Source organism: Pongo pygmaeus, chromosome 3, assembly GCF_028885625.2.
Source record: "Pongo pygmaeus isolate AG05252 chromosome 3, NHGRI_mPonPyg2-v2.0_pri, whole genome shotgun sequence".
In the NCBI taxonomy this organism is placed as follows: domain Eukaryota; kingdom Metazoa; phylum Chordata; class Mammalia; order Primates; family Hominidae; genus Pongo; species Pongo pygmaeus.
In genome coordinates this window covers 128,806,133-128,832,875 of record NC_072376.2, presented here as the reverse complement: position 1 = coordinate 128,832,875, position 26,743 = coordinate 128,806,133, and the positions used below count along the sequence as shown (strand labels likewise).

At 37.2% G+C, this 26,743-nt stretch overlaps 1 pseudogene; it reads right to left on the bottom strand.

The window, feature by feature from the left end:
* Window positions 1-2,565: 2,565 nt before the first annotated feature.
* Window positions 2,566-3,841, bottom strand: LOC129035382 (keratin, type I cytoskeletal 18-like; annotated as a pseudogene).
* Window positions 3,842-26,743: the final 22,902 nt, after the last annotated feature.

Genomic DNA, 26,743 nt, shown 5'->3' with positions numbered 1-26,743 from the left:
CAGATCTCAGAAGATAAGATTTCAACTTTTACCTGTTCGGTATGATGTTAGTTGTAAGTTTGTCATATATGGCCTTTATTGTGTGAAAGTATGTTTCTTTTAGATTCAGTTTGTTTAAGGTTTTTACCATGAAAGGATTTAAAATTGTATTGAATGTTTTTTCAGCATCTACTGAAATGATCATATAATTTTTGTGAGTAATTTTGTTAATATATCACATTTATTGATTTGCATATGGTGAAAAATTCTTGCATCTATGGAATAAATCTCATGTGATCATGGTGTATGATCTTTTTAATGTTTTGTTGAATTTCATTTGCTAATGTTTTGTTAAGGATTTGTTCATCAGGAATGCTGGCCTGAACGTTTCTTTTTTTCTGTACAGCAAAGAAAATAATAAAAAAGTGAAGAGAAAACCTATAAAGTGAGAGAAAGTATATGCAAATTATGCATCTGAAAAAGTGTTAATATTTATACTACATAAGAAACTCAAGCAAATCAATATAAAAAACATAAATAATTCAAATTAAAAATAACTAAAAGACCTAAGTAGACATTTCTCAAAAGGAGACATACAAATGGCCAGCAGAAATGTTCAACATATGAAACACATGTTCAACATATGAAAAAATGTTCAACATCCCTAATCATTATAGAAATGCAAATTAAAACCACAGTGAGGCATTACCTACTCCAGGTTAGAAGGGATATTGTCAAAATTTAAAAAATAATAAATGCTGGCAAGGATGCAGAGAAAAGGAAACTCTTACATACTGCTGGTGGGAATAAAAATTAGTACAGCCATTATGGAAAATAGTATGGAGGTTCCTCAAAAAATTCAAAATAGAATTCCCACATTATTCAGCAATTTCGTTACTGGGTATGCATCCAAAGCAAAGCAAATTGCAATTCCAAAGAGATGTCTGAATATTCATGTTTATTGCAGTGCTATTTACAATAGCCAACATACAGTGTCAACCTAAATGCCCATCTAACAATGAATGGATCAAAAAATGTGACATATATTTATGTGTGTATGTGTGTTTGTAATATATATGTATATGTATATATGTGTGTATATATGTGTATATATATGTGTGTATATGTGTGTATGTGTGTGTATGTATACACATAATGGAATACACACATACATAATGGAATACTATTCAATCATAAGACAGAATAAAATCCTGTCATTTGCAGCAACATGGATGAACCTAGAGGATGTTATGCTAAGTGGGATAAGCCAAGCACAGAAAGACAAATACAGCATGATCTGACTCATATGTAGAATCTCAGAAAGTCAATGTCATAGAAGCAGTGAAATTGGAGTGGTTACCTGAAGCTGGAGAGTGTAGTGGGGAGAGGAGGATTGGAAGAGGTTGGTCATCGGCTACAAAGCTACTGTTTGACAGGAAGAATAACTTTTTTTGTTCTATTATAAAGTAGGGTGACTATAGCAAATAACAGTTTATTATTGTATATTTCAAGAAGATGGCTAGAAAAGAATTTGAATGTTGTCACAACAAGGAAATGTTAAATGTTTAAAATAGATGTTGTAATTACCTTGATTTGATTTTTACACTGTGTATACATGCATTAAAACATCACATTGTACCCCACAAATATGCATAATTTTTATGCATCAATTATAAATTTAAAACATTCTATTAAAAGCATATATATAGGGCCCAAATTTTTGCTATTATAAAATAATACTATGTATATTCTTATATATGTATCTTTGTGAAATTTCCTAGGGACTGACTATACATGTTATTTCTTAATGTAGATGTAGACACTAATCATTTATCTCTTCCCCTGGCAATGAATATGATTCTTTTGCAGGTTGTAACTCTTATAAACAATGGGTAAAGAAAATATACACAGGTCTTTTTCTCTTGTACATATGTGATAAGGTTGGTACAACTTATAGATTTGTTAATAGTGCACAGTTGTTGTCTACAGTGGGTATATGAGAATTCTCATTTCTGCCTGTCACTATCAAAGTGTAATTTGCTCACACTTTAACTTTTGCCAATCTAATGGTTATAATGATATGTTGAGTACATTTGCATATTTGTTCACGTAATTCCTAGAAAGAAAAACTTCTTTTATATATATATATATTTTTTGCCTTCTCTTTTTCTCTTCTGCTAAGTGTCTCAGCATACTAGGCCCATTTTTGGTTTTTTTGTTTTTTTTTTTTTTTTTTTTTTTTGAGACGGAGTCTTGCTCTTTCGCCCAGGCCAGACTGCAGTGGCGCTATCTCGGCTCACTGCAACCTCCGCCTCCCGGGTTCACGCCATTCTCCTGCCTCAGCCTCCCGAGTAGCTGGGACTACAGGTGCCCGCCACCGCTTTTAACCTTTTATTGATTTAATGAGTTTCTTTGTGTTATTTGCACAGGCTTTGGAAATACAATCAGCCCTCTCTGTCAGTGATAGTTATCTTCTACATTCATCTTCTACATTCCCAGATTCAACCTACAACAGATAGAAATTTTTTTTCCTCTGAACTTTTTACTGGCATCCTGCTCCACAAAGGGTACCCTGCTCCTGCTGGCTTAATGTCTCAGAACTTTGATGTCGTTGGTCTCAGACACCACTTTACCATTCACTATCTGGCAGGTGGTGGTCTTTTGGATTGTTTGCATGGAGTTGCTGCTGTCCAGGGCATCACCAAGATTGAAGTCCTTGCCATCTTCCAGTGGGCAGTGGTAGTTGGTGATCTCACCCTCCAGCTTGACCTTGATGTTCAGCAGGGCCTCTTACTCCTGGGCCTGGCAATGTCTCTCCGCCTGGGTCTGTGCCAGCTCTGACTCCAGGTGCAGCAGGATCCCGTTGAGCTGCTCCATCTGCAGGATGTAGCGGGCCTCCAGCTCCCTCAGGCTGTTCTCCAAGCTGGCCTTCAGATTTCTCATGGAGTCCAGGTCAGTCTCCAAGGACTGGACTGTACGTCTCAGCTCCATGAGCATCATCTCAGCAGCTCCAACCTCGACAGACTGCGCGGTGACCACTCTGGTGCTCTCCTCAATCTATTGAGACCAGTACTTGTCCAGCTCCTCTTGGTTCTTCCGAGCCAGCTCATCATATTGGGCCCAGATGTCTGCCACGATCTTGGCGAGGTCCTGAGATTTGGGGGCATCTACCTCCATGGTCAACCCAGAGCTGGCAATCTGGGCTTGTAGACCTTTTACTTCCTCTTCCTGCTTCTTCTTCATGAAGAGCAACTCCTCCTTGAGAGGCTGGATCTCTGTCTCCAGCTGCAGCTGAGTGACATTTGTGTCATCAGTGACCTTGTGGAGCCCATGTATGTTGCTCTCTACAGACTGGTGCATGGCCAGCTCTGTCTCATACTTGACTCTAAAGTCATCAGCAGCAAGACGGGCATTGTCAATCTGCAAAACAATGCGGGGATTGTCCACTGTATTTGCGAAGATCTAAGCCCTCAGGTCTTCAATGGTCTTGAGGTAATGGCTCCAGTCTCTGACCTGCGGTCCCTTGTTCTCCAGGTGCTCCTGGATTTTGCTCTCTAGCTTCCGGTTCACGGTCTCCAGGCTCCTCACTCTGTTCAGGTAGGAGTCCAGGCAGTCGTTCAGGCTTTGCATGGTCTCCTTCTCGTTCTGGATGCCTCCCACTCCTGCCAGAACCCCGGCCATCCCCGCGGTCAGGACCGCCGCCCTGGAAGCTGGTGGAGTGGGACACGGAGATCTGGGAACCAGAGCCCCTAGGGCCTGCATAGATGCTGGCTGCTCTGCTGACCAGCGCCTAGCTGGGTGCCTGGACAGAGCCCAGGGACCAGTAGTTGGTGGAGAAGGTGGAGCGAGTGGTGAAGCTCATGCTGTTCCAGGAGGAGAGCGAGAGGACAGGACTCAGGCTTTCTCAACGACGAGAAAATATTTTTTTAATGGATAGTTGCGTCTGTACGGAACATGCACAGAATTCTTTTTTCTTATTATTATTCTCCAAAAAATACAACTATTTTCATAACATCCACATTGTATTAAGTATCATAAGTGATCTAGAGTTGATTTAAAATATACGGGAGAATGTGTGTAGGTTTCATGCAACTACGATGCCATTTTATATCAGGGACTTGAGCATCCATGAATTTTGGTATCTATGGGAGTCCTACAACCAATCCCTCATGGATACCCAGGGTCAGCAAATCCGTTATAGCTCCCCATCTGTAGCTACATTTTCATCTGTTCTATTTGTTTCTGATGTACAGATCACTATGTGTAATTTTAAATAATATTAAACTTAAATATATTGTCTATGTAGGTTTGCTGTTGGTGTGTTGCTTAAAAATTTATTTGATATCCTCAAATTAAGAATATAGTTTTTATATATTTTTATTCAAATAATTTAAAGTTTTGTTTTCACATTTTGTAATGAAATAATTAGATTTGTGTGTGTCTGCGTGTATTTGTGTGTGTATGTGTGTGTGTTGTAAAATATAGTTTGTTTTATTTTCTTTTTTGGGTAAGAAATTATACCATGATTAACTATATAATTGTCTTTCCACTTTACACATTTTGTGACTATGTTTTTTCAGACTTACAAGTTTATTCATATAATATCTTCTTGATTACTTGCTTAATCATTCTTGTGGCACTACACAGTAATTCCTCTATTGGTTCTAATAAAATGGTATAAGTACTTTATATGGATATAGCTATGTTTTAAAATGGTATAAGTACTTTATATTGATATAGCTATGTTTTCTTTTTCAAATTGTTTTTTTTCCTGCTGTATGTTTTCCCACCCTGCTAGGGTATTTTGTTGTAATGGAGTTTCCTTGGTCTTTTCATTTTGTCATGTTGATAAGCAATGTCACTTTTCTGTCATTGTCTACAGTTTTTTACTAGATTGGCGATTACTTGTTGTCATATCAAATTTATGTTAATTTGATATGACAAGTTAATTTGATATGTTATATTCCTTGTATGTGGATATAATTTCTAAATTATAAGAGTCTGCCTCCAGTGGTCTTAGGTGTGAGACCGTGAAGTGTTTCTGGGTAGGGCGTAACTATAATTTAACTTCAGAGAATTAGTATGTGCATTCCACCAAGAATGAAAGAATAGTTATTTAAAAGGGACTCTACACTTCTTGGTGCTCCAAGTTCACACTCACTGCTTTGTGCTAGAAGTGAATACAGCAACAGTCTGCACCTTGGTGGCAGAGGAACAGACAGAGATGAGACTGTCAGATTTTGATCAATTTGATCTAAAAATGCCCCAGTGATTAGTCACTGCAGTTGGCTGTTTCTGACCTGCATTAAAATTACTAAAATCCATAATTAACTGTTAAGACCTATTATGAAATGAGCTCTAGTAAGAGAAGGATCATGTTTGTCTTGTTCGAAATTGTATCTCCATAATTGTGCACATTGTAAGAAGTAATCTTAGGGTGCACTTGCCGGAAACACATCTTGAGAAGAACTTATGTGCAAGTAGGAAACCAGTAAGGTAGTGAAGAAAGCAGGACAGGCAAGGGGACAAAGCCCAGCATGGGGGTGATTTTAATCAAAGTTCCATGGAGTGTAGCTTCAGCCTGACTTTGCAGGGGAAGTCTGGAAGGTAAATTAAGACCCATATGTGGTTTTTTTTTTTTCATACTTAAGCTAAGGAAATAAGCTTTTATACTGCTACAGTAGTCGGTCATCTATTGAAGACCACACCTGGAAGATGTAAATTCTTAGGAAGCTGCAACAGTTTATGCATGAGGAAAAAGCAGCTTGAAGACAAGCCTCAAGAGAGTCACAGGTTCTCACAATTAGAAGCAGAGCAGCAGTAGAGGAGAGATGAAGCGACCTAGGTTGAGAATTTCATATATCTGCTTCAGGAATCCCTTGCACTGGTGACGTCCCATTATGTTTTACATTAAGTGTATTCCAACCAAACTCTGTTTTTTTTTCCAAGGTGGTGATTCATCATAATTCAGTGGAAAAATATAAAAGCAGAGGTTAATGAGATACACAAAAGCCCTGCTGTTACAGTTGGTGCCAAGGCTATATTTATTTTTTCCTCCCTCTTTCACCCATTTTAGATTTCCCTTGCCCTCAACCAGCACTTCTTGTCTAAGTGGCTTACTTTGTTGCATAATATACTGGTTTTCATAATTTTATTTAGGCCATGGTTGTTGTAATTTCCTATTTAGAGCTGAAATGGGCTATGGCATACTACAATTGGCCCTAATGCACAAACCAATTGCCCCCATTCATCTTCATGATGAACAAGGTTAATTAATTACCCTATGAGCAAGATAGTTCCTCTTTCCCTACTGCCTTCCTGACATGAGAAAAACAAAATAACCTAGCAGCAGAGGACCTTAAGTTTAGTGAAATGCCTACTATAACTTGAGTGGAAACTTCTCCCACTGGAATGAAGATCTCCGGACTGATAGAACTTTGAGTTTCAAAAGCAGAAAGCACAAACATTGGGAGTGATGGTGAGTGGCCCACTGCAGTGTTCACTCACCCATGATTTCTGGATACATGCGTTTTTCCCTTTGAGCACAGAATATCATTCGTCTATAATACACACTGCATCCTAATGGACAGTACACCAACTTCACAGGATTTCTCACCAAATTGACACTTTATATGAGGTATTATGGGGCTAGTTTCTTGGACTGCAAGATTAGCAAATTTTGGATAGTTCAGTAAGTGGTATAACCAGTACTTCCCATTGTCACGTACCAATTTTCACATCTTTTTGGCCACACAGTGAATCACTTGGTCAGAGACAATGTCATGTGCAATTTTATGTCAGTAAATCAGAGACTGTGGGCATTAGATAGCAGTACTAGTAAAGACACTGTGAACCAGAAAAACAAATCTACATTGCAAATATGCTTGAGTCCCAGTAAAGACTATTTACAATATGTTTTAGGTGGATGGTGTTTGACAAAATCCAATTGTCACATATGTCCCAGAAAAACAAATCTACATTGCAAATATGCTTGAGTTCCAGTAAAGACTATTTACAGTATGTTTTAGGTGGATGGTGTTTGACATAATCCAATTGTCACATATGTCAAAATATGTTGATTATTTTGAGGGATAGTATTATAGCACGGCTCTATACTATCTCTCCTCCTGATACATCTAACACTCAGGAACAGCAGTCACTTAATACTCTCTCATAGATCCATGTTCATGCCTCTTCTTATCCTCCATATCTGGTTGTCAAAAATTTATAAATCTCACTCCTTCCAGACCCCTGAACAACCAGCCACATTTGTCATAGTGTAGGAGTCCATATGTAACTAAACCTCAGGCAGAACTTGACCCACATGAAGTGGATGACCATTGCTGCACACTGGGCGGATTTACCCTGACAGCATTCCTGTCAGGGCACAAATGTGTGAACGTTTAGTGTACTAGAAGCTGGTTTTCAGCTTGTACAAACACATTGAATTGATCCATACATGAACACATGAATACATGATGCATGAATTAGACTTGGTTTATTTTTTTCTCCAACGGTTGATCCATAAAGTATCTTCTATGAGGTTACAGGTGTCAGTTGAGGGAAAGACAGCTTTGAGTAGGTGCAGCAGCATGTGCTTATAGTCCCAGCTGTTTGGGAGGCTGAGGTGGGAGGATTCTTTGAGACTAGGAGTTTGAGGCTGTACTGTGCTGTGATGATTGCACCTGTGAATAGCCACGGCACTCCAGCTTTGGCGACATAGTGAGACCATATCTCTAAAGCCAAAAAAACAAAAACAAAAAACAAAGACCACCTTATCTACCACAGATTCATCTAGCACCACAAGATCTGTGTAGTAGTTAAGTTATATCTGTAAGCATCTATATGACAGTCAGGACTTTCCAGAAAGCCATCTATTCCTCTTCTTTCCATTCAAAAATGGCATCCTTCTACATAATCTGTGAAGTGCATCAAGCTATTAGTCTCAAGTGCAATAATACATCTTGCATCCAAAACCAAAGAGGCCTGACAATCACTATTATTCTTTAGAAAGTGCAAAGTACAGTCACTTGGCCTTGCCTTAGAAAGGCTGTCCAGTGGGTTAGTCCTGGTCTTATGCAAAGCAGAATTCAAAGCAAGATTAGAAGAGTAAGAGAATTGGCCAGTCGTGGTAGCTCATGCCTGTAATCCCAGCACTTTGGGAGGCCGAGGTGGGCAGATCACCTGAGGTTGGAAGTTCAAGACCAGCCTGACCAACATGGAGAAACACTGTCTCTACTAAAAATACAAAAAAATTAGCCGGGTGTGGTGGCACACGCCTGTAACCCCAGCTACTCAGGAGGCTGAGGCAGGAGAATCGTTTGAACCTGGAGGTGGAAGTTGCGGTGAGCTGAGATCATGGCATTGCACTCCAGCCTGGGCAACAAGAGCAATAAGAGCAAAACTCTGTCTAAAAAAAAAAAAAAGAGTAAGAGAATTATTGAAGAAATATGTTGATGAAAAAAAGATGGGGGAAGGGGGAGCTGGAGGAGGCTGGGGGCACTGCCAGATTGAAATGATGATCTGAAATGAAAAACGAGATAGAAATAAGAAAAAAAAATGAATCTGGCCACACATAAACCAGTACTGAGTACTAGCTCATTAACTGGATGCATAATACTCCAATATCATACAGGGACCAAAACACTAACTGGCATTACAACACCTAGTCTGCATTGGGTATTTAGAGGGAGCAACTACACAACACTTTCAGAGAGAAATAACAGCAACAGCAACTTCTTTCATTAAAAATAAACGTATAAATTGTCTTATCTAATGAAAAAATCTAATGTTAATAAGAAAGTCAATATTGTAAATAAATAAATGATCACCACATAATTTCTATTCAGATTACTAAGCTAAAGACAATTTTAAAATGCATTTAATTGGGGTGCCCAAAAATATAAATAAGGGATGACTAAGACAGAAAATGGCACCATGAAATAAAAAAAAGTAAATGTAAAACAAGAATAAATATCTGTAAAAAAATATTGACTACATTGGAATATATATCTGTACATTTATGTACGTCTACATCATTGCTTATATCTATACTTAAATCACCACTGATAGCCATATATTTTGAAAATTAAAAGCTATACCATCCCATTACAAAAGGAGTAGAGTGAATAAAACACACATAGACAACTAAAATAGACCTAAACTCAAATCTGGAAACATTTATACATCTCAAAGGACATACAGACAACATTTAAGAAATATAAAATATAGCTTGAGATACTCTGATATAATTGTCCCCATTTGGCAAATGAAAAGAAGAAATATCAAAGTACAGAGAAACTTTAAGTAATTTGCTCTCAGTCATGGAGCTAATAAATAATCAAGCCAGAATGTGAACATAGTGTCTCAACCCAGTCATCTTTTAAAATATGACTCTCTAGCACATCTGATGTTGCTTATTATTCTAAAACTCTCAAAACAAAATACTCATTGCACATTTGAGTAAAAATAAAAGTTGAGAATAGTGAGCTGCAAGAAACAGTAGGGTACCCACAAATTATAAAAATTGATCTGTTTTATTATAATAATTATAAAAGTCACCATAAAAATGCTGAAATATTAATATGAAATACAGCAAAGAAACCAAAGAAGTTATGAAAAAGTTATATGAAACAGAAATCAGAAAGGGAGAAATAAAAACTTTTAAATAATTATAAACTGGAAATATAAATATATTGATAGAAGTTAAGTACTTTCCCTGCCTACTTCCTAATATTTAATATTCATATTGTTATTTTAAGTTGTCTAATTACTTATTTTGATTTTATATAAAATAATAAAACCTTTTTTATTTGCTTTAACAAATTCACATGATTAGTATTAATTAATGAATAAGAAAAATGAAATTATTCCACTAGCATTCCTTTCCTTCTCTACCTTCTAATTGTTATTTCTCAAGTTTCTATATTCACACTAACAGGATTTGTAACATTTATATTTTTAGTTAATTGTTTAGGCATAATTTTAAATGTGAGGCCCACATTTGATGTTTTAACTAAAGTTGCTTTGTTCATTCTCTTAGGTGACTGAATTTTATCATTATGTATTTTTTCTTTTTAGAAATAATTTAGTTGCTATGTAAAATTATGTGCTTACATTTATAAATTTTGGTAGATATTGCTGTTTTATCTGCATGTGGTAAGGAGAAAATGGAAGAATTTGATGTCCCCCACTATTGACTAAGAAACAACCACATTTATTTATTTGTAAGCCCCATCTCCCATCTAATTAACTAAACACTATTTCTAGAGTACCTATCAGAAATATTGAATAAAAAAAGTAAGACATGGAAGAGTACATATTGCATGACTTCATCTATATAAACAAACACAGTCAAAATAAGTTCATAGAGTTACACATAAGGATAGCATTTACCCTTGCACAGGTAATAACTCATAAAGGGCAGAAGGGAGGTTTAGGGATTTCTGGGAATGTTTGATGTTTTCATCTGAATGTTGGTTACATGACTGATAATACAGAATTGATTTGGTCAAAATATATTGAGCTTTTAAAGTATAACTTCAGCACCTTTCTGAATGAATATTATACTTCAATAAAAAGTTTATGTTTTACAAAGACATATGAACATTTTACTTCTTTCTAAGCAGTATATGCTAAGCATATTATATCCCGAAGCACATTCAATGCTCCCCAAATCACCAGGTTATTTGCCATTATTCTTCTCATTTTGTACAAAAACACAAACACATACACTGAGAATTTTAGTGGTAGAGTGACTGGTACAATGTGACCAGGCAGGAGGAAGGAAGTTCATCTGAGATTTGAGCCTGGACTCTGCTGTCAGAGCCTGAGCTTGCTCCTGACTAGCAGCTGTGCTTTACTTCAGCCCATTTCCATGCCAAGAGAAGGCAACTCCCCTTGCTAGAGTTCATCTGTTGCTAGAGTTCGTCCAAAGTCTTGTCATTTGTACCTCCCTCAACTTTAACATAATCCCTTTATGTGGTGCAAAATCTCTAATGAAATTTATTTTTGGCCTGGGGGTGGTGGGGACACTAACTACCCAAGGAAAGTTTTACCTGCAATCTCAATAGTCAGTTTGTTTGTACATTTCCCATCTCTCTTAAGTCATCTTTTTGTGAAGTATGACATTGTCTTAAGTAAAAAATTAGAATTTGTAAGAAATGTATATCCAAAGAGTTAAATTATTTACTTCTAACACAAATTATCATTCAAGGATTAAGAAAAAGTTCTGATTTTTTAAAAATCAAGTTTTGCAGGCAGAAAGCATGAGCTTGTCTCAATAGAGTATTTCATGAGGGACAGTTTCTTAATGCAGATGAGACAATCTGTCTTTGCTAAAGAATGTTCTCTTTGGGGAAAAAATAGGTTCCATTTCAACACTCCACAAGTGATAAGTGAAGCATTTCAAAAATAGAAGCTCCTAGATGTGTTGATGAGACAATATGTCAGTGCTAAGAGAAAAAAATCCTGCTTGAAAAGGCTAAACTTCACCCTGTCTCCGCATGCCAGTTATTTAAATTTCTACAGCTGTGTAGCAATAACAAACCTTATGGTTTAGAAGCTGGAAGAAGAGGTGATCATTTTCATCCAGTAATTAATATTTAATGAAAATTAGGTATTTCTACAAAATAAACATTGAATTACAATTTCCCTTTTAACACAATAAGATCATACTTAACAAAAATACTTAATTTCAGAATTTAAAAAGAAAAATCATGTAAGAAATCAGCCCTACGCAGATGAACAAAACGTAAGTCACCTGCTGATCTTCACTGTGTTGAGATTATAAAGATATTAAACTTGAAATCAGAAAACCGAAATGTAATTATTATTGTATTTCTGTTTTCCCTATGTGATCTAAGACAGAATTCTTAATTGTCTGGTTGCTGATATTTCAATTTAGGAAAATTAGGAAGTTGGAGTAAATCCTCTTCAAGGTTTCTGTAGCTCTGAAAATTTCTGATCCCATGATATGCAAAAACGTCCCACCACAACCTCATTTTTGTTTAAGAAAATTCACCTATCAGAGAGTTTTTGTGCATGCCATTCCTATTGACTTCAATATCTTTCTTATATTTTTGATTTAATTAATACCTATTTATTTCTCTGGGACATAAAAGCCACATCTATGAAAAATGTTCTCCCCGGATTAATGACTATGTCAATTCTCTTAATATTGGTTCCCATTGGTTTTACACTCACTCACACATGTCACACTATGGAAAAAATTATAAAAAAAAAAAAAAGATTCAAGTGAAAGTGTTTGGATAAAGAGTACAGTCTGTCAAATGACCTCATGTTTAGCAAATAATATTAATGAAGGACCTAGAGTTTCTAATAAAATATGATGGACAAAGTACCTATTCCTATTCTCTTCATTTAACCTAGGAAAACCCTGGGTCAATCTGAACTGCTCTTCCTTACTGCCATCTGAAGACAATTGAAAACAACAAATCCTTTATCTTGGTTTTACATTTTTCTTCACCTGTATTTCTTTTTTTATCTCTGTCTGTTATCACACCGATAATTTGACTGTTTAAATAAAACTTTGGTCAAAATCTGATTCCTTATGCTTTCCAGAATTTGTCCAATTTCCTTTTATTCATGTATTCTGGTAGAAAAAGCCAAAACTAATCTCACATATTACTTTGTAATAACCCAACACACCTCGCACAGATTTTTATTTGTATATTTTTACCAGATCACATTGATTTGTGTATGTTTTCTACATTTTCATTCATGTAAATTGATTTTTTAATTTGTATACATTTAATGGGATTCAAGTTCAGTTTTCCTACATTCATAGATTGCATAGTGGTGAAGTCAAGGCTTTTAAGATATCCATCACCCAAATGATGTATATTGTACTTGTTAAGTACTTTCTTCATCCACCACGTCCTTCCCACCCTCTTACTTTTCCAGGTCTCCATCGTCTCTCATTCCACTCTCTACATCCTTGTGTACACATTATTTAGCTCCCACTTATGAGTGAGAACATGCCATATTTATTTTTTCTATCTGACTTGTTTTACACAAAATAATGGCTTCCAGCTCTAATATGGTTTGCTCTGTGTCCCTACCCAAATTTCATCTCAAATTGTTATCTCCATGTGTCAGGGGATGGACTCGGTGGGAAGTGATTGAATCATGGAGATGGATCCCCCCATGCTGTTCTCATGATAGTGAGTGAGTTCTCATGAGAGCTGATGGTTTTAAAAGTGTTTGGCTATTCTTCCTTCACTCTCTCTCTTGCAGCCTTGGAAGAAGGTGCTTGCTTCCCCTTTGCTTTCTGCCATGATTGTAAATTTCCTGAGGCCTTCCCAGCCATGTGAAACTGTGAGTCCATTACACCCCTTTTTTTTCTTTTTTAATTACTCATTCTTAGGTAGTATCATTATAGCAGTGTGAAAACAGACTAATGCTGGAAATTGGTACCAGGAATAGGGTACTACTATAAAGATAACCTGAAAATATGGAGGCAACATTGAAACTGGATAAAAGGCAGAGGTTGGAAGAGTTTGGAGGGCTTGGAAGAAGACAGGAAGATGTGGGAAAGTTTGGAACTTCCTAGAGACTTGTTGAATGGTTTTGACCAAAATGCAGATAGTGATATGAATGAAGTCCAGGCTAAGGTTGTCTCAGATAGAAATGAGGAACTGATTGGAAACTGGAGCAGAGGTCACTCTTGCTGTGCTTTAGCAAGGAGACCGATAGCATTTCTCTCCTGCCCTAGAGATCCATGAAACTTTGAGCTTGAGGGAGATGATTTAGGGTATCTAGCGGAAGAAATTTCTAAGCACCAAAACATTCAAGAGGTGACCTGGCTTATTCTGAAAGCATTCAGTTACATGCATTCACAAAAAGATGGTTTGAAATTGGAACTTATGTTTAATAGGGAAGCAGAGCAAAAGGTTTAGAAAATTTGCAGACTGACCATGTGGTAGAAAGAAAAACCCATTTTCTGGGGAGAAATTCAAGCCAGCTGCAGAAATTTGCATAAGTAATAAAGAGTCAAATGTTAATAGTCAAGACAAAGGAGAAAATGTCTCCAGGGTAAGTCAGAAAACTCACAGCAGCCCCTCCCATCATAGTCCTGGAAGCCAGGACTCCTGTGGGTCAGGTCCAGGACCTCACTGCTCTGTGAGGACTTGGACTCACATGGGACTCCATGCCCTGTGTACCAGGTGCTTCAACTCTAACCATGGCTAAAAGGGGTTAACATACAACTCATGGTCCTGCTTCAAAGGGTGCAAGCCCCATGCCTTGGCAGCTTACATGTGGTGTTGAACCTGTGGGTGTGCAGATGACAAAGGTTGTGCTTTGGTAGCCTGCATCTAGATTTCAGAGAATGTATGGAAATGCTTAGATGTCCAGGCAGAAGTCTGCTGCAGGGGCAGGGCCATCATGGAGAACCCGTTCTAAGGCAGTGAGGAAGGAAAATGTGGATATAGCACCCCCACACAGAGTCCCCATGGGGGCACTGCCTAGTGGAGCAATGAGAAGAGGGCCACCATCCTCCAGACCCCAGAAGAGTTGATCCACCAACAGCTTGCACGTGTGCTTGGAAAAAACACAGGCACTCAAGTGTGAGCCCATGAAAGCAGCCACAGGGGATGTACCCTGCAGAGCTACAGGGGTGGAGCTACCCAAGGCCTTGGGGTGATCAACATGCTCTGGATGTGAGACATGGAGTCAAAGGAGATTATTTTGAAGCTTTAAAATTTAATGAGTGCCCTGTTGGGTTTTAGACTTGCATGGGACCTGTAACCCCTTTGTTTTGGCCAATTTCTCCCATTTGGAACAGAACATGTACCCAATGCCCGCTGTATTTTTGAAGAAACTAACTTGCTTTTTATTTTATAGGCTAATAGGCAGAAGGGACTTGCCTTGTCTCAGATGAAACTTTAGACTTGGACTCTTGAGTTAATACTGGAATAAGTAAGACCCTGGGGGATTGTCATGAAGGCATGATTGGTTTTGAAATGTGGGAAAGCTGTGAGATTTGGGAGGGACCAGGGACCCAATAATATAGCTTGCCTCTGTGTCCCCACCAAAATCTCATCTCAAATTATAATCCCTACATGTCAGGGGAAGGAGTTGAGGGGAGGGGATTAAATCATAGGGACAGCTTCCCCCATACTGTTCTCATGATAGTGAGTTCTCACAGAATTGATGGTTTTCAAAGTGTTTGGCTGTTCCCCTTTTGCTCTTTCTGTCTCCTGCTGCCTTGGAAGAAAGTTCCTCCTTCCCTTTCACCTTCTGCTATGAGTGTAAGTTCCCCGAGGTCTCCCAAGACATGTGGAACTGTGAGTCAATTAAACCTCTTTTGTTTATAAATTACTCAGTCTCAGGTAGTATCTTCATAGCAGTGTGAAAATGGATTAATACAAGTTCCCTCCATGTTGTTGCAAAAGATGCATGATATAGTTTGGATTTTTTTCCCTATCAAATCTCATGTTGAAATATAATCCCCACTGTTGGAGGTGAGGCCTGGTGGGAGGTGATTGGATCTTGGGGGCTGGTTTCTCATCCACGGTTTATCACCATCTCCTTGGTGCTGTCCTTACAATTGTGAGTCAGGTCTCATGAAATCCTCTCGCTCTTTCTCCTGCTTTCACCATGTGACATTTCTGCTCCCACTTCACTTTTCACCATGATTATAAGTTTCCTGAGCCTCCCATCCTCATCCCCAGAAGCTCAGCAGATGTCAGGACCATGCTTCCTGTATAGCCTGCAGAACCATGGGCTAATTATACCTATTTTATTTTTAAATTGCCTGTCTCAGGTATTTCTTTACAGTAAAGTAAGAACACCATAATACAACATGATTTCATTATTTTGTAATATTTAATTGTATATATATATATGCCACATTTCTTTGTCCAATCATCCATTGATGGAAAATTAGGTTGATTCCATATCTTTGCTCTTGTGAATAATGCCATGATAAAATATATGATTGTTCTCTTTTTGATGTAATGATCTTTATCCTCCTGGGTATATACCCAGTAATAGGATTGCTGGATTGAATGGATTGAAATGAATTCTACTTTTAGTTCTTTGATATACGTCCATACTTATTTTTGTTGTTTTTCTTCTATCTCTATTTTGAATTTCTATTCAAATTGTATCGGACATCATAAATTTCCTGAGGATTTAACTTATCCTCTAATGCCCAGACCAACCTGTCTTTGTGGATTTTTAATTTGTTTTTATGCAATTGTTCAGGCTGCTCACTCCATACAATTATGAGAGTTTACAGAAATAATTAAAAACGGCATCTCTGTGGGCAACATTCTTTCATCATTTCTGCATGATATGCTTATCTGTTACAATTATGTTTCTTTGCTCTTTCTTTTTAAACATTAAAAAATATGGGTAATAGAATTTATCTGCTGTAGTTATGTTGAACTAGAAGTCTCTACTTGGACACTAAAATTGCAGGTTTGGAAAGTAGAGCATGTCATGTTAATGACATATAAATCATATAAAAATCCCAAGTTTGAAATAAATAAACATGTCTCTTTGTTCATGAAACAATGATTTATTCCTGATTTTAAAAATGTTATAAAATCAATAGCTTTCTTATTTCTACTGTCACCTGGAGGTGATGTATTAATATTGCTGTCATTGTTTTACTTGCCCTGACAACTCACATCTAATGCAGAAAAACAACTTGTTTCTTGTCTAATGCATTACTGCTATGTGCAGTCATCCATTGGTGATCAATACACTGGTAGCAACATCTCCACTTATTCTGGCTGCTTAGCACATATAAACATAATGGTTTATAGCAGCAAAAACTAATGAACTATAGATACACATATAAAAATAAATAATCTTAACAAAGAAGTTTTTGGAAGTAAAACAATTTGGAGGTACAATAGTATGTGTAAAGTGTTGTAAAATATTCAAAACCTAAGTATATAGTTATATGTAATAGTATAAAACATGCATTGGGTTAATAAACCATATAATCATGATATGTAAGGCAATGGAACACAGAACTATGGCTGTATTTGTAATCATTTTTACTGTATAGCCAACTGAAGCAAATGTGGCAAAACACTGAACTTAAAAAAGCTGGAAGGTGGGGAGGAAGCAAAATAAAAGACTGGTTCACCTGAAAACTTGCAGATAAAAGTCCACCTGAAATTCTGATGCAAAGGCATGTTATATATTTGTAATCTTGGTTATGTCACTTTATATCCTTTAGCATGAGTTTCTTCATCTATCATCTATATCTGACTGTCTAGGTCTCCTTATGTGTTGGGTTCTCATTCTTTTCTTTTTTTTGTGAGATGGAGTTTTGCTCCTGGCGCCCAGGCTGGAGTGCAATGGCACCATCATGGCTCATTGCAACCTCCACCTCCCGGCTTCAAGTGATTCTCCTGCCTCAGCCTCCCGAGTAGCTGGGATTACAGGCACCTGCCACCATGCCAGGCTAATTTTTTTATTTTTAGTAGAGACAGGTTTTCACCATTTTGGCCAGGCTGATCTCAAACTCCTGACCTCAGGAAATCTGTCTGCTTCGGCCTCCCATTCTTGTATAAAAATATGTACTATTAAATGTATTATCATAATTATAAAATCAAGCTTATCAGGATTAGTTGAAAATGTCAAGATTCAAGCTTTACAGAATAAAAGAACGTTAAAGAATACATAGCAACAGAATTATCTTAGTTGACCCTCCAGGTGTACTAAATGTTCAGATATTCAGGTTTTTTTTTTAAGTTTTATTGAAATATCAGGCTGTCAGAGAATTTATATTTAGTTCAATATATTTGTTTAAAATACAGATAACTCAAACTTGTCATTTTCAAGTGTCAAGATTCAGTTGTGTCAATTGCTTATTTGTTAGGCAATTATAATAATAAAGTATCAAAATACAAAAAAAAACCTAGAGCTCATTCCTTAAAATATATGTCTTACCCATATTAGAAGAAAGACAATATATATCATAAAGCAACATCTCAAACAGTTCAACATATTTCTAAGTTACTAACCAAAAATGCAGGTTTTTAACCTTGTGGTCACTCAGTGAATTACTGAAACCTTAAGAAGAGACTAGGTCTTCTGAGTTTCTGCCAAGCATCTGTTCAATCAAATCACAAAAGATGTTGATTAATTGCCATAAACATTAATTCATCAAATTATTCTTTTAGTAATTACTGATTATTATTGTTTTTAGGGCTAGAAGAATGTTTTCTTTGATTCTAATTTATGCCTAATAGCTATCACAGAAAACAGACATTCAATAAATTGTTGCTGAATAAATGAACATACACTTGTTATGTGTCAGAACTCATGCTAGCTTTTAAAAAGTTTTGTTTTATTTATGTATTCATTCATTCATTCATTTATTCATTTATTTATTTTAGAGACATGGTTTCACTTTGTTGCCCAGGCTGAAGTGCAGTGACATTCATAGCTCCCTGAAGCATAAAACTCTGTGCTCAAGGGAACCTCTCACTTCAGTCTCCGGAGTAACTGGGACTACAGGCAAGTGCCACCACCCCTGGCTGTTTCATTTATTTAGTTAGTTTTTTTGGAGAGATGAGATCTCGCTACATTGCCTAGCTGGTTTCAAACTCCTTGCCTCAAGCAATCTTCCTGCCTTGGCCTCCTGAAGTGCTGAGATTACAGACATGGGTCACCACACCTGGCCCTGTTTTATTTTTAATTGATGAATAATTGTATATATTTATGGGGTGTGATGTGATGTTTTAACACATGTAGACATTGAAAAATGATCATGTTAGCTGTTTTAAATATGTTATGTTATATAATCTCAGTACAATTCTATGAGTAAAATAGCATTACTTTTCTATTCTCTTGATGAGACGACAAAGAATTTTCCTAGGTTCATACAATGTCGGAGTCAGGATTCACACTTTAAGGATTTTGACTCCAGACCAATGATATTTGTTCCCACATAGTAATGCTTGACCAAATCATGTCACCCTACCCTAAAATTTTATTTTACATTACTCTGCAATCAACACACATGAACACTATACAAAATACAGTGTTCTAAAATGAGGCTGGGAGCGGTGGCTCACGTCTGTAATCCAGCACTTTGGGAGGCTGAGGCGGGTGGATCACCTGAGGTCAGGAGTTCAAGACCGGCCTGGCTAACACGGTGAAATCCCATCTCTAAAAAAATAAAAATAAAAAAAAAATAGTGTTCTAAAATAACAGACAGATTAAATTACTTGAGTTAAACACTTATATACATATATTCTACAAAAATCTAATTTTGTGGAAATTAAATTGATTAATATATAATATTGCACTGTAATACTATTTAGCATGTTAATTTATTCAATACTATATTTTTCATATTTCAGTAATCAAAATTTTTCTAACTGGAGGAAAAATATCAAATCATTGCACATGAACATAGGTGCAAAGATCCTTAAACTATTACTGAATCAAATTTAACATAGTGAAAGGGTATGTGTTACATATTAAAATCACATGGAATTTGTTTCGAGAATAAGAGAATGATTCAACATTCATAAATAAATAAATTTAATTCATCATGTTAATAAACTGCATAAGAAAAATCAAAAGATGATGCCAAGAAAACAACCAAATTAAACACTCATTTATGATTATAAACTCTCCAAATACTAGAATAGAAAGAAACTTCCTTAACATAAAACCAGGTTATATACAAAAACCTATAGGTACATTATACTTAAATGCAAGAGAATGCAACTTTGCCTTTAAGATTAGGAACAAATCAAATGTTCAAGTGATTTTTTCCCTCTTCATTCTCCTTCAAAGTCTCCTTAACTAGTGCAGGAAATAAAAGGAATATAGATAGGAAGGAATAATTAAAATTGTATTTATTTGCAGTTGAACTTATTTTCAATGTAGAAAACTCTGTATGCTAAACATTGTAATATGATATTATGTTGTTAAACTTGGTATGAGTCAGTTAATTTATCTAAAAATACAATTACATTGTATTCAAGTTTATAAAATACTACCAACAATTTCCCATCCTATTCCCATCTACATAATGAATATTTTCTAAGCCAATATAGCAGATGTATGTATTCATTTTTCTTTTTGTTCTAAGCATAAGTATTTTAGAATAATTGTTCTAATGAATAAGTCCAAAGTTACGTCATTGACTCGATCATTATACTATTCAAGCAGCTGTATAAAAATGGAATCTTAATCCTCACCTACTTTTTTTTTTTAATGGAGTATCACTCTGTTGCTCAGGCTGGAGTGCGCTGGCACTATTTTGGCTCACTGCAACCTTGGCCTCCCAGGTTCAAGCAATTCTCCCTGCCTCAGCCTCCTGAGTAGCTGATATTACAGGCCCCTGCCACCACACTTGGGTAATTTTTCTAGTTTTAGTTAGACTGGGTTTCACCATGTTGGCTAGGCTGGTCTTAAACCCCTGACCTCAGGTGATCCGCCCACCTTGGCCTCCCAAAGTGCTGGGATTACAGGTGTGAGCCGCTGCACCTGGCCAATCTTCACCTACTTTTAAAGTAGGGAAAAATAGATCTAGTCTCATATGCAAGAAATAAAGATTCAGTTTCCTTGAGTTTAGAAACTGTCAGAAATAAATAGCTAGAAAGAAAGGAACAATTTATAAAAGGATTACAAATACCTAAAATTGCAGTGAGTTTATAGTATGTTTCAAACAAATGATTACAAATAAATAAACACATGAGTTATAAAGTAAATACTACTATATCAGTACATCTGAGTAAGCATACATTTAAGTAATAAAGTACTAATTTTAATTAATTGATCCAATTATTTTTTAATATTAGTCTAAGGGATTTATTTTTATTTTTGTTTATTTATTTATTTATTTATTATTATACTTTAAGTTCTAGGGTACATGTGAACAACGTGCAGGTTTGTTACATATGTATACATGTGCCATGTTGGTGTGCTGCAGCCATTAACTCATCATTTACATTACGTATATTTCCTAAATGCTATCCCACCCTCCTCCCCCTCCCCCATGACAGGCCCTGGTGTGTGATGTTCCCCACCCTGTGTCCAAGTGTTCTCATTGTTCAATTCCCACCGATGAGTGAGAACACGCGGCGTTTGGTTTTCTGTCCTTGCGATAGTTTGCTGAGAATGATGGTTTCCAGCTTCATCCATATCCCTACAAAGGACATGAATTCATCCTTTTTTATGGCTGCATAGTATTCCATGGTGTATATGTGCCACATTTTCTTAATCCAGTCTATCATTGATGGACATTTGGGTTGGTTCCAAGTCTTTGCTATTATGAACAGTGCCACAATAAACATATGTATGCATGTGTCTTTATAGCAGCATGACTTATAATCCTTTGGGTATATACCCAGTAATGGCATGGCTGAGTCAAATGGTATTTCTAGTTCTAGATCCTTGAAGAATCGCCACACTGTCTTCCACAATGGTTGAACTAGTTTACAGTCCCACCAAAAGTGTAAAAGTGTTCCTATTCCTCCACCTCCTCTCCAACACCTGTTGTTTCCTGACTTTTTAATGCTCACCATTCTAACTGGTGTGAGATGGTATCTCACTGTGGTTTTGATTTGCATTTCTCTGATGGCCAGTGATGATGAGCATTTTTTCATGTGTCTGTTGGCTGCATGAATGTCTTCTTTTGAGAAGTGTCTGTTCATATCCTTTGCCTACTTTTTGATGGGGTTGTTTGATTTTTTCTTGTAAATTTGTTTAAGTTCTTTGTAGATTCTGGATATTAGCCCTTTGTCAGATGAGTAGGTTGCAAAAATCTTCTCCCATTCTGTAGGTTGCCTCTTCACTCTGATGGTAGTTTCTTTTGCTATGCAGAAGCTCTTTAGTTCAATTAGATCTCATTTGTCAATTTTGGCTTTTGTTGCCATTGCTTTTGGTGTTTCAGTCATGAAGTCATTGCCCATGCCTATGTCCTGAATGGTATTGCCTCGATTTTCTTCTAGGGTTTTTATGGTTTTAGGTCTAACATGTAAGTCTTTAATCCATCTTGAATTAATTTTTGTATAAGGTGTCAATCCTCTTATGTTAAATGAAGGGGATAAGAGGGAGAAGAAAACAAAGACATTTGCTATATATACACACACAGACATAGTTATAACAAAATAAGGAGAGAACAGTCATGACATTACAGTCCTAATTTCTATGACTGGTATCATGGTCATAGCTGGTCTTCATAACTACCTTTTTCCACAATCCATTTCATACCCCTTTTGTCATCAGCAGGAGCCTCAAATGGTTATAATTCTTTACCTGGTGGAGTGACCCAAACTTTTATTTCTAAAGAGCCTGAGTCATTAGTAGCCCTGCTTAAATTGAGATGTTGTAGTTGTTCATTGACCTTAATCACAGGGCATGGTAATACCAGCATATACCCTAGGGGATCTCCTGTATTCCAGACCAGACATACTCTCTTTATTTTGTCCACAAAATATGGTAACTCTGCCTACTTTGTACCAAATTCCGCTTGATAGTCAGGAAAACTTACCACAGCCAGTGCAATAGCCTCTTTCTTTGCCTGTTAATTCAGAGGCATGAGGAGTTCCAAATGTCTGGATGTAATCTTAACTCTAGTTGAATAGAATCATTTTGCCTCTTGATGAAAGCTTTCCTTCCTTTACATCTAAGATCTCTAGGCAAGCAGAGAATAAGTATGTGGGAATAGAAAGCAACAACTTTTCTAGTGGGTCACTAGGCATAATAGTGAGTGGTGCCACTCTCATTTCTACCCTTTGATTCCTGGACTGATGAATCCTGACTGTGAAGAAACAGAACCATATATGGGATGATGATTCAGAGTATACACAGGCTCCTGAATAAACTTTCTCAGGCCTGCAAGGTACTTCCACCTTGCTGGCACTGTGACCAAGCCTTTAAAAGCCATTCCATGGCTCTATGAAGCCAGTGGCTTGAAGATGAGGGGGAACATGGTGAGATCAGTGAATTTCATGAAAAAGGTCCAGTAGCCACACATCATTTGCTGTTGAGTTGCTTGATTAGAAACAATGTGTATGGAATATGATGTAGGTGGATATGACATACTATAAGTTCACAGATGGTAATTTTGGTAGAAGCATTGATTGCAGGGAGGGCTCATCATTTTCACAGTAAGTGCCTGTTCTAATAAGAACAAAACATTGCTCCTTCCATAATGAAAGAGACCCAGTGTAACCAATTACCCAAAAGGTAGCTGGTTGATCACCACAGTGAATGGTGTCATTTCAGGGACTCAATGTTGGTCTCTGCTGCTGGCAGATTGTGCATTCAGCAGAAGCTTAGCCAGGTTGACTGCAGCTGTTCATGTTGCTGGGTCCACACATAACTTCCATCCCTGCCACCATGGCCAATTTGTTCACTAGGCAATGACAAGGAGGGCTGGCAAAAGAAGCTGACTTCTATCCACAGTCATCTTATCCACTCAATTGCTAAACTGTGTCTCTTATTTAATACCACTTAGTGGTCACTTCCATGTGACACAAACATCTTCACATTTTTCACTCATTTGGAGAGATCTATCTACAAAGCTCTTCTCCAGATTTTCTTGTCAATTTTTCCTTTTTGTTCCTTCTAAGTCTTAAAGCATCCAGCCAAACCACTGAATATAGCCCAAGAATCAATACCTAATCATAGGTTGGACCATTTAGTCTTCTAAGAAAAGTGAATAACTGGGTGCACTGCTTGAATTTCTGCACACTACAAAGATTTATCTTCACTACTTTCATTCAGGGATGTACAGAAAGGGGTTGTGGTGCTTCAACTGACCACTTTCAGATGGTGGTTAGAATCATGCAAACTATCTGTAACTAAGCCTGAATTTTATCTTCCTCTGTTAACTGATCTTAGGTAATTATTTATAAGGCTGGGAGAGTGAAGGTAGTATAGCCGGAATGGGGACCATGGACCTTGGGCCACTTTTTCATTTAACTTACTTGTGCCTTCAGGGATGGCTCAGGTCCAATATCATATATAGAACTTTTATTTGAGAATCGAGTGTTGGTGTATGCCTGGATTTATGGATTACTGAGTAACATAATAGCCAATTTATAATGGAAAGCTCTGACTACATGGTAACTTGGTGGCCCATGTAGAGTTAATCATTCTAACTCTACTGAGGCCCAGCAGCAGATCAAAAGCTGCTTCTCAAAAAGTAGTTATCTGCAGAAGATGGCATGGCTTTGCTCAAAAATCTTAAGAGCCCGATCTGTGATACATCTATAGGGGTCTGCCAAAGCCTTCCACCAGCATTCTTATCTATCACTGGCACTTTAAGAATCTGCTTGATCATATGGGTCAAATGGCAGAGCAGCTTGTAAGGCATCCTGGACCTTTTGCAGAGTCTACTCCTGTTCTGTGTCCTACTCAAAACGAATGACTTTCCAGGTCACTTGGTAAATGGGCCAGAGTAACACACTTGAGTGAAGAATATGCTGTCTCCAAAACTTGAAGAGATTCATTAGGCATTATATCTATATTTTGGTTGTGGTGGGGGCCAGATGTAACAACTTATTCTTAGCCTTAGAGGGTATTGCCCCACACCACGGGCCCTCTGAAATTTTCACTGATGTGCAAGTCTCCTGAAATGTTGAGATATGTGAGATTTATTTAACATCCTTAGCACCTAACCGTCTTATCAGTAAGTCTAGAGTAGTTGCTACTCCTTGATCCCTCATTCCAATCAGCATAAATTAATCAATTTAATGGATCAGTGTGTGATAGCTTATGGAAAAGAAAGAAGTTCAAGATTCCTGTGAATTAAATCATGACATAGAACTGGAGAGTTTATATACCCTTGAGGTGGAAGAATGAGAGTGTATTGCTGGCCTTGCCAGCTAAAGGAAATTGCTTATAGTTGGCCTTATGACTAGAAATGGAGAAAAAGCCATTTGACAGACTAATAGCTGCATACCAATTACTAGAGAATATGTTAATTTGCTGAAACAATAAAACCACATATGGAATAGCTGCTGTAATTAGAGGAACCACCTGAATAAATGATAATCCGTTGTCATTCTCCAAAATCCATCTGTCTTCTGCATAGGCCATATTAGATTGTTGTATAGAGATGCGGTTTGAATCACCACTCTTGCATTTTTCAGTCATTAATGGTGGCACCAATCCCTCCAGTAAAGCGGTATTGTTTCTTATTTACTATTTTGCTTGGTAGAGAAAGTTCTAGTAACTCCCATCTGTCATTTTTCACCATAATAGCACATATTCCACAGGCCATGGAGCCAATAGAGGAATTCTGATAGCTTCTTAGTATATCTATTGCAATTATGCAGGCACCCACTAGGCTTATTGTGAGACGGACGTGAGAGAAAACTTCATTGATCACCTGACCTCCATAAGTTCTTACTCTTACTGATGGACCACAATAAAATTTTGGATTTCCTGAAATTAGTGTTTTATCAGAGCAAGTGTCTAGTAGTTCCTGGAAGATCTGATTATTTCCTTTTCCCCAATGCACAATTATCCTGATAAAAGACTACCATTTCCTTTGGGGAAGCCCAAGAGAAATATTAACAATATAAATTTTTGGTAGTGTACTATTTTTCTTCCTCAAAGAGATCCAGCCTCCCCTTTATTCAAGTAGTTCTACATCTATAAACTGGCTTAAGTCTGGGGATTGATTGAGAGGCTGTAACTCTCTGTTTTTATGATTCAGGTTTGACTTTTATTTACTTTGCCTCAAACTTTTCTGCTTATACAAATCAAGTTAGAATTTTGTTGATTTTTCTATCTAGTTTACTTCTAGAATCACCATCATCAACTAGCTGATACCATAGTTCTGCATAGATCAGAGTACCGTACTCTGGAGTAGTGTTTTAACTCTGCTGTGCATTATGGTAACTCTGCCCACTTTGTATTTGGTGGTTGGAAGCTGGCACCTGCTACTTTGGGTGGGATCCAATATCACTCTTGCTACCTCAGGATTCAACTACCCTTATTGTATTTAGGGTTTCCAATTTAGTGACTGTGGTTCCCACTGTAAGCTCTGGCTAACAGGGAAGAGTGATCAAAGAGTTCAAGACACTAGGGCTTTCCCCATAAATTTACTTCTCATAGTTGTGGTGAAATGTGTGTCTTTGGACACTTCAAGGTCAGGTAAATAGAGATCTTAAATGTCAAATCTACTCTACTATTGCAATCTCCCTAAGCCTTTAAATCTCTTTGGACCAATTCAAGTCTGAGAATTCAAGCTCACTCACTTTCTTCACCTTTGGTCCACATTTCAGCCAACTAAGCAAACAAATAGTGAGCACACTTTCTAACTCCTTGAGCTGCAACATTACAGAATCTCTGCTCAGTGGGTCTATATCAGTAAATTTGTCCTGATTCAACTTTTTGTTACCTTCATAATTATCCCACCGTCTTAATATCCATTCCCATACATATCCCCCATATTTCTCTGTATATAAATTAGAAAACTCAAGTAGTTCTTTTGGAATGTAGCACAGCTCTTCATGGGTCACCTTGTACCTTTCTTCTAGGGGCCTGCTACCTGCTAGAACCTGAGTCTTGAGTAAGTTTAAAAGCAAAGAAAAGTAGTGGGAATGGGTCCTGAGGAGAATTAGCATTGTCTTGAAAGACAACTGCTTCAGGGGACGCCATGAGAGTTTTCTCAGGCAATTCAGGGTTAACCCTCTCAGGTGAGAATGAAGAGGGTGCATCAACTGGTGATGGAGATATTTCTTATACAGGCAAAGAAGAATCTTTAGAATTTAAGGGCTCAATTACCCAAGCTTCACTAGGA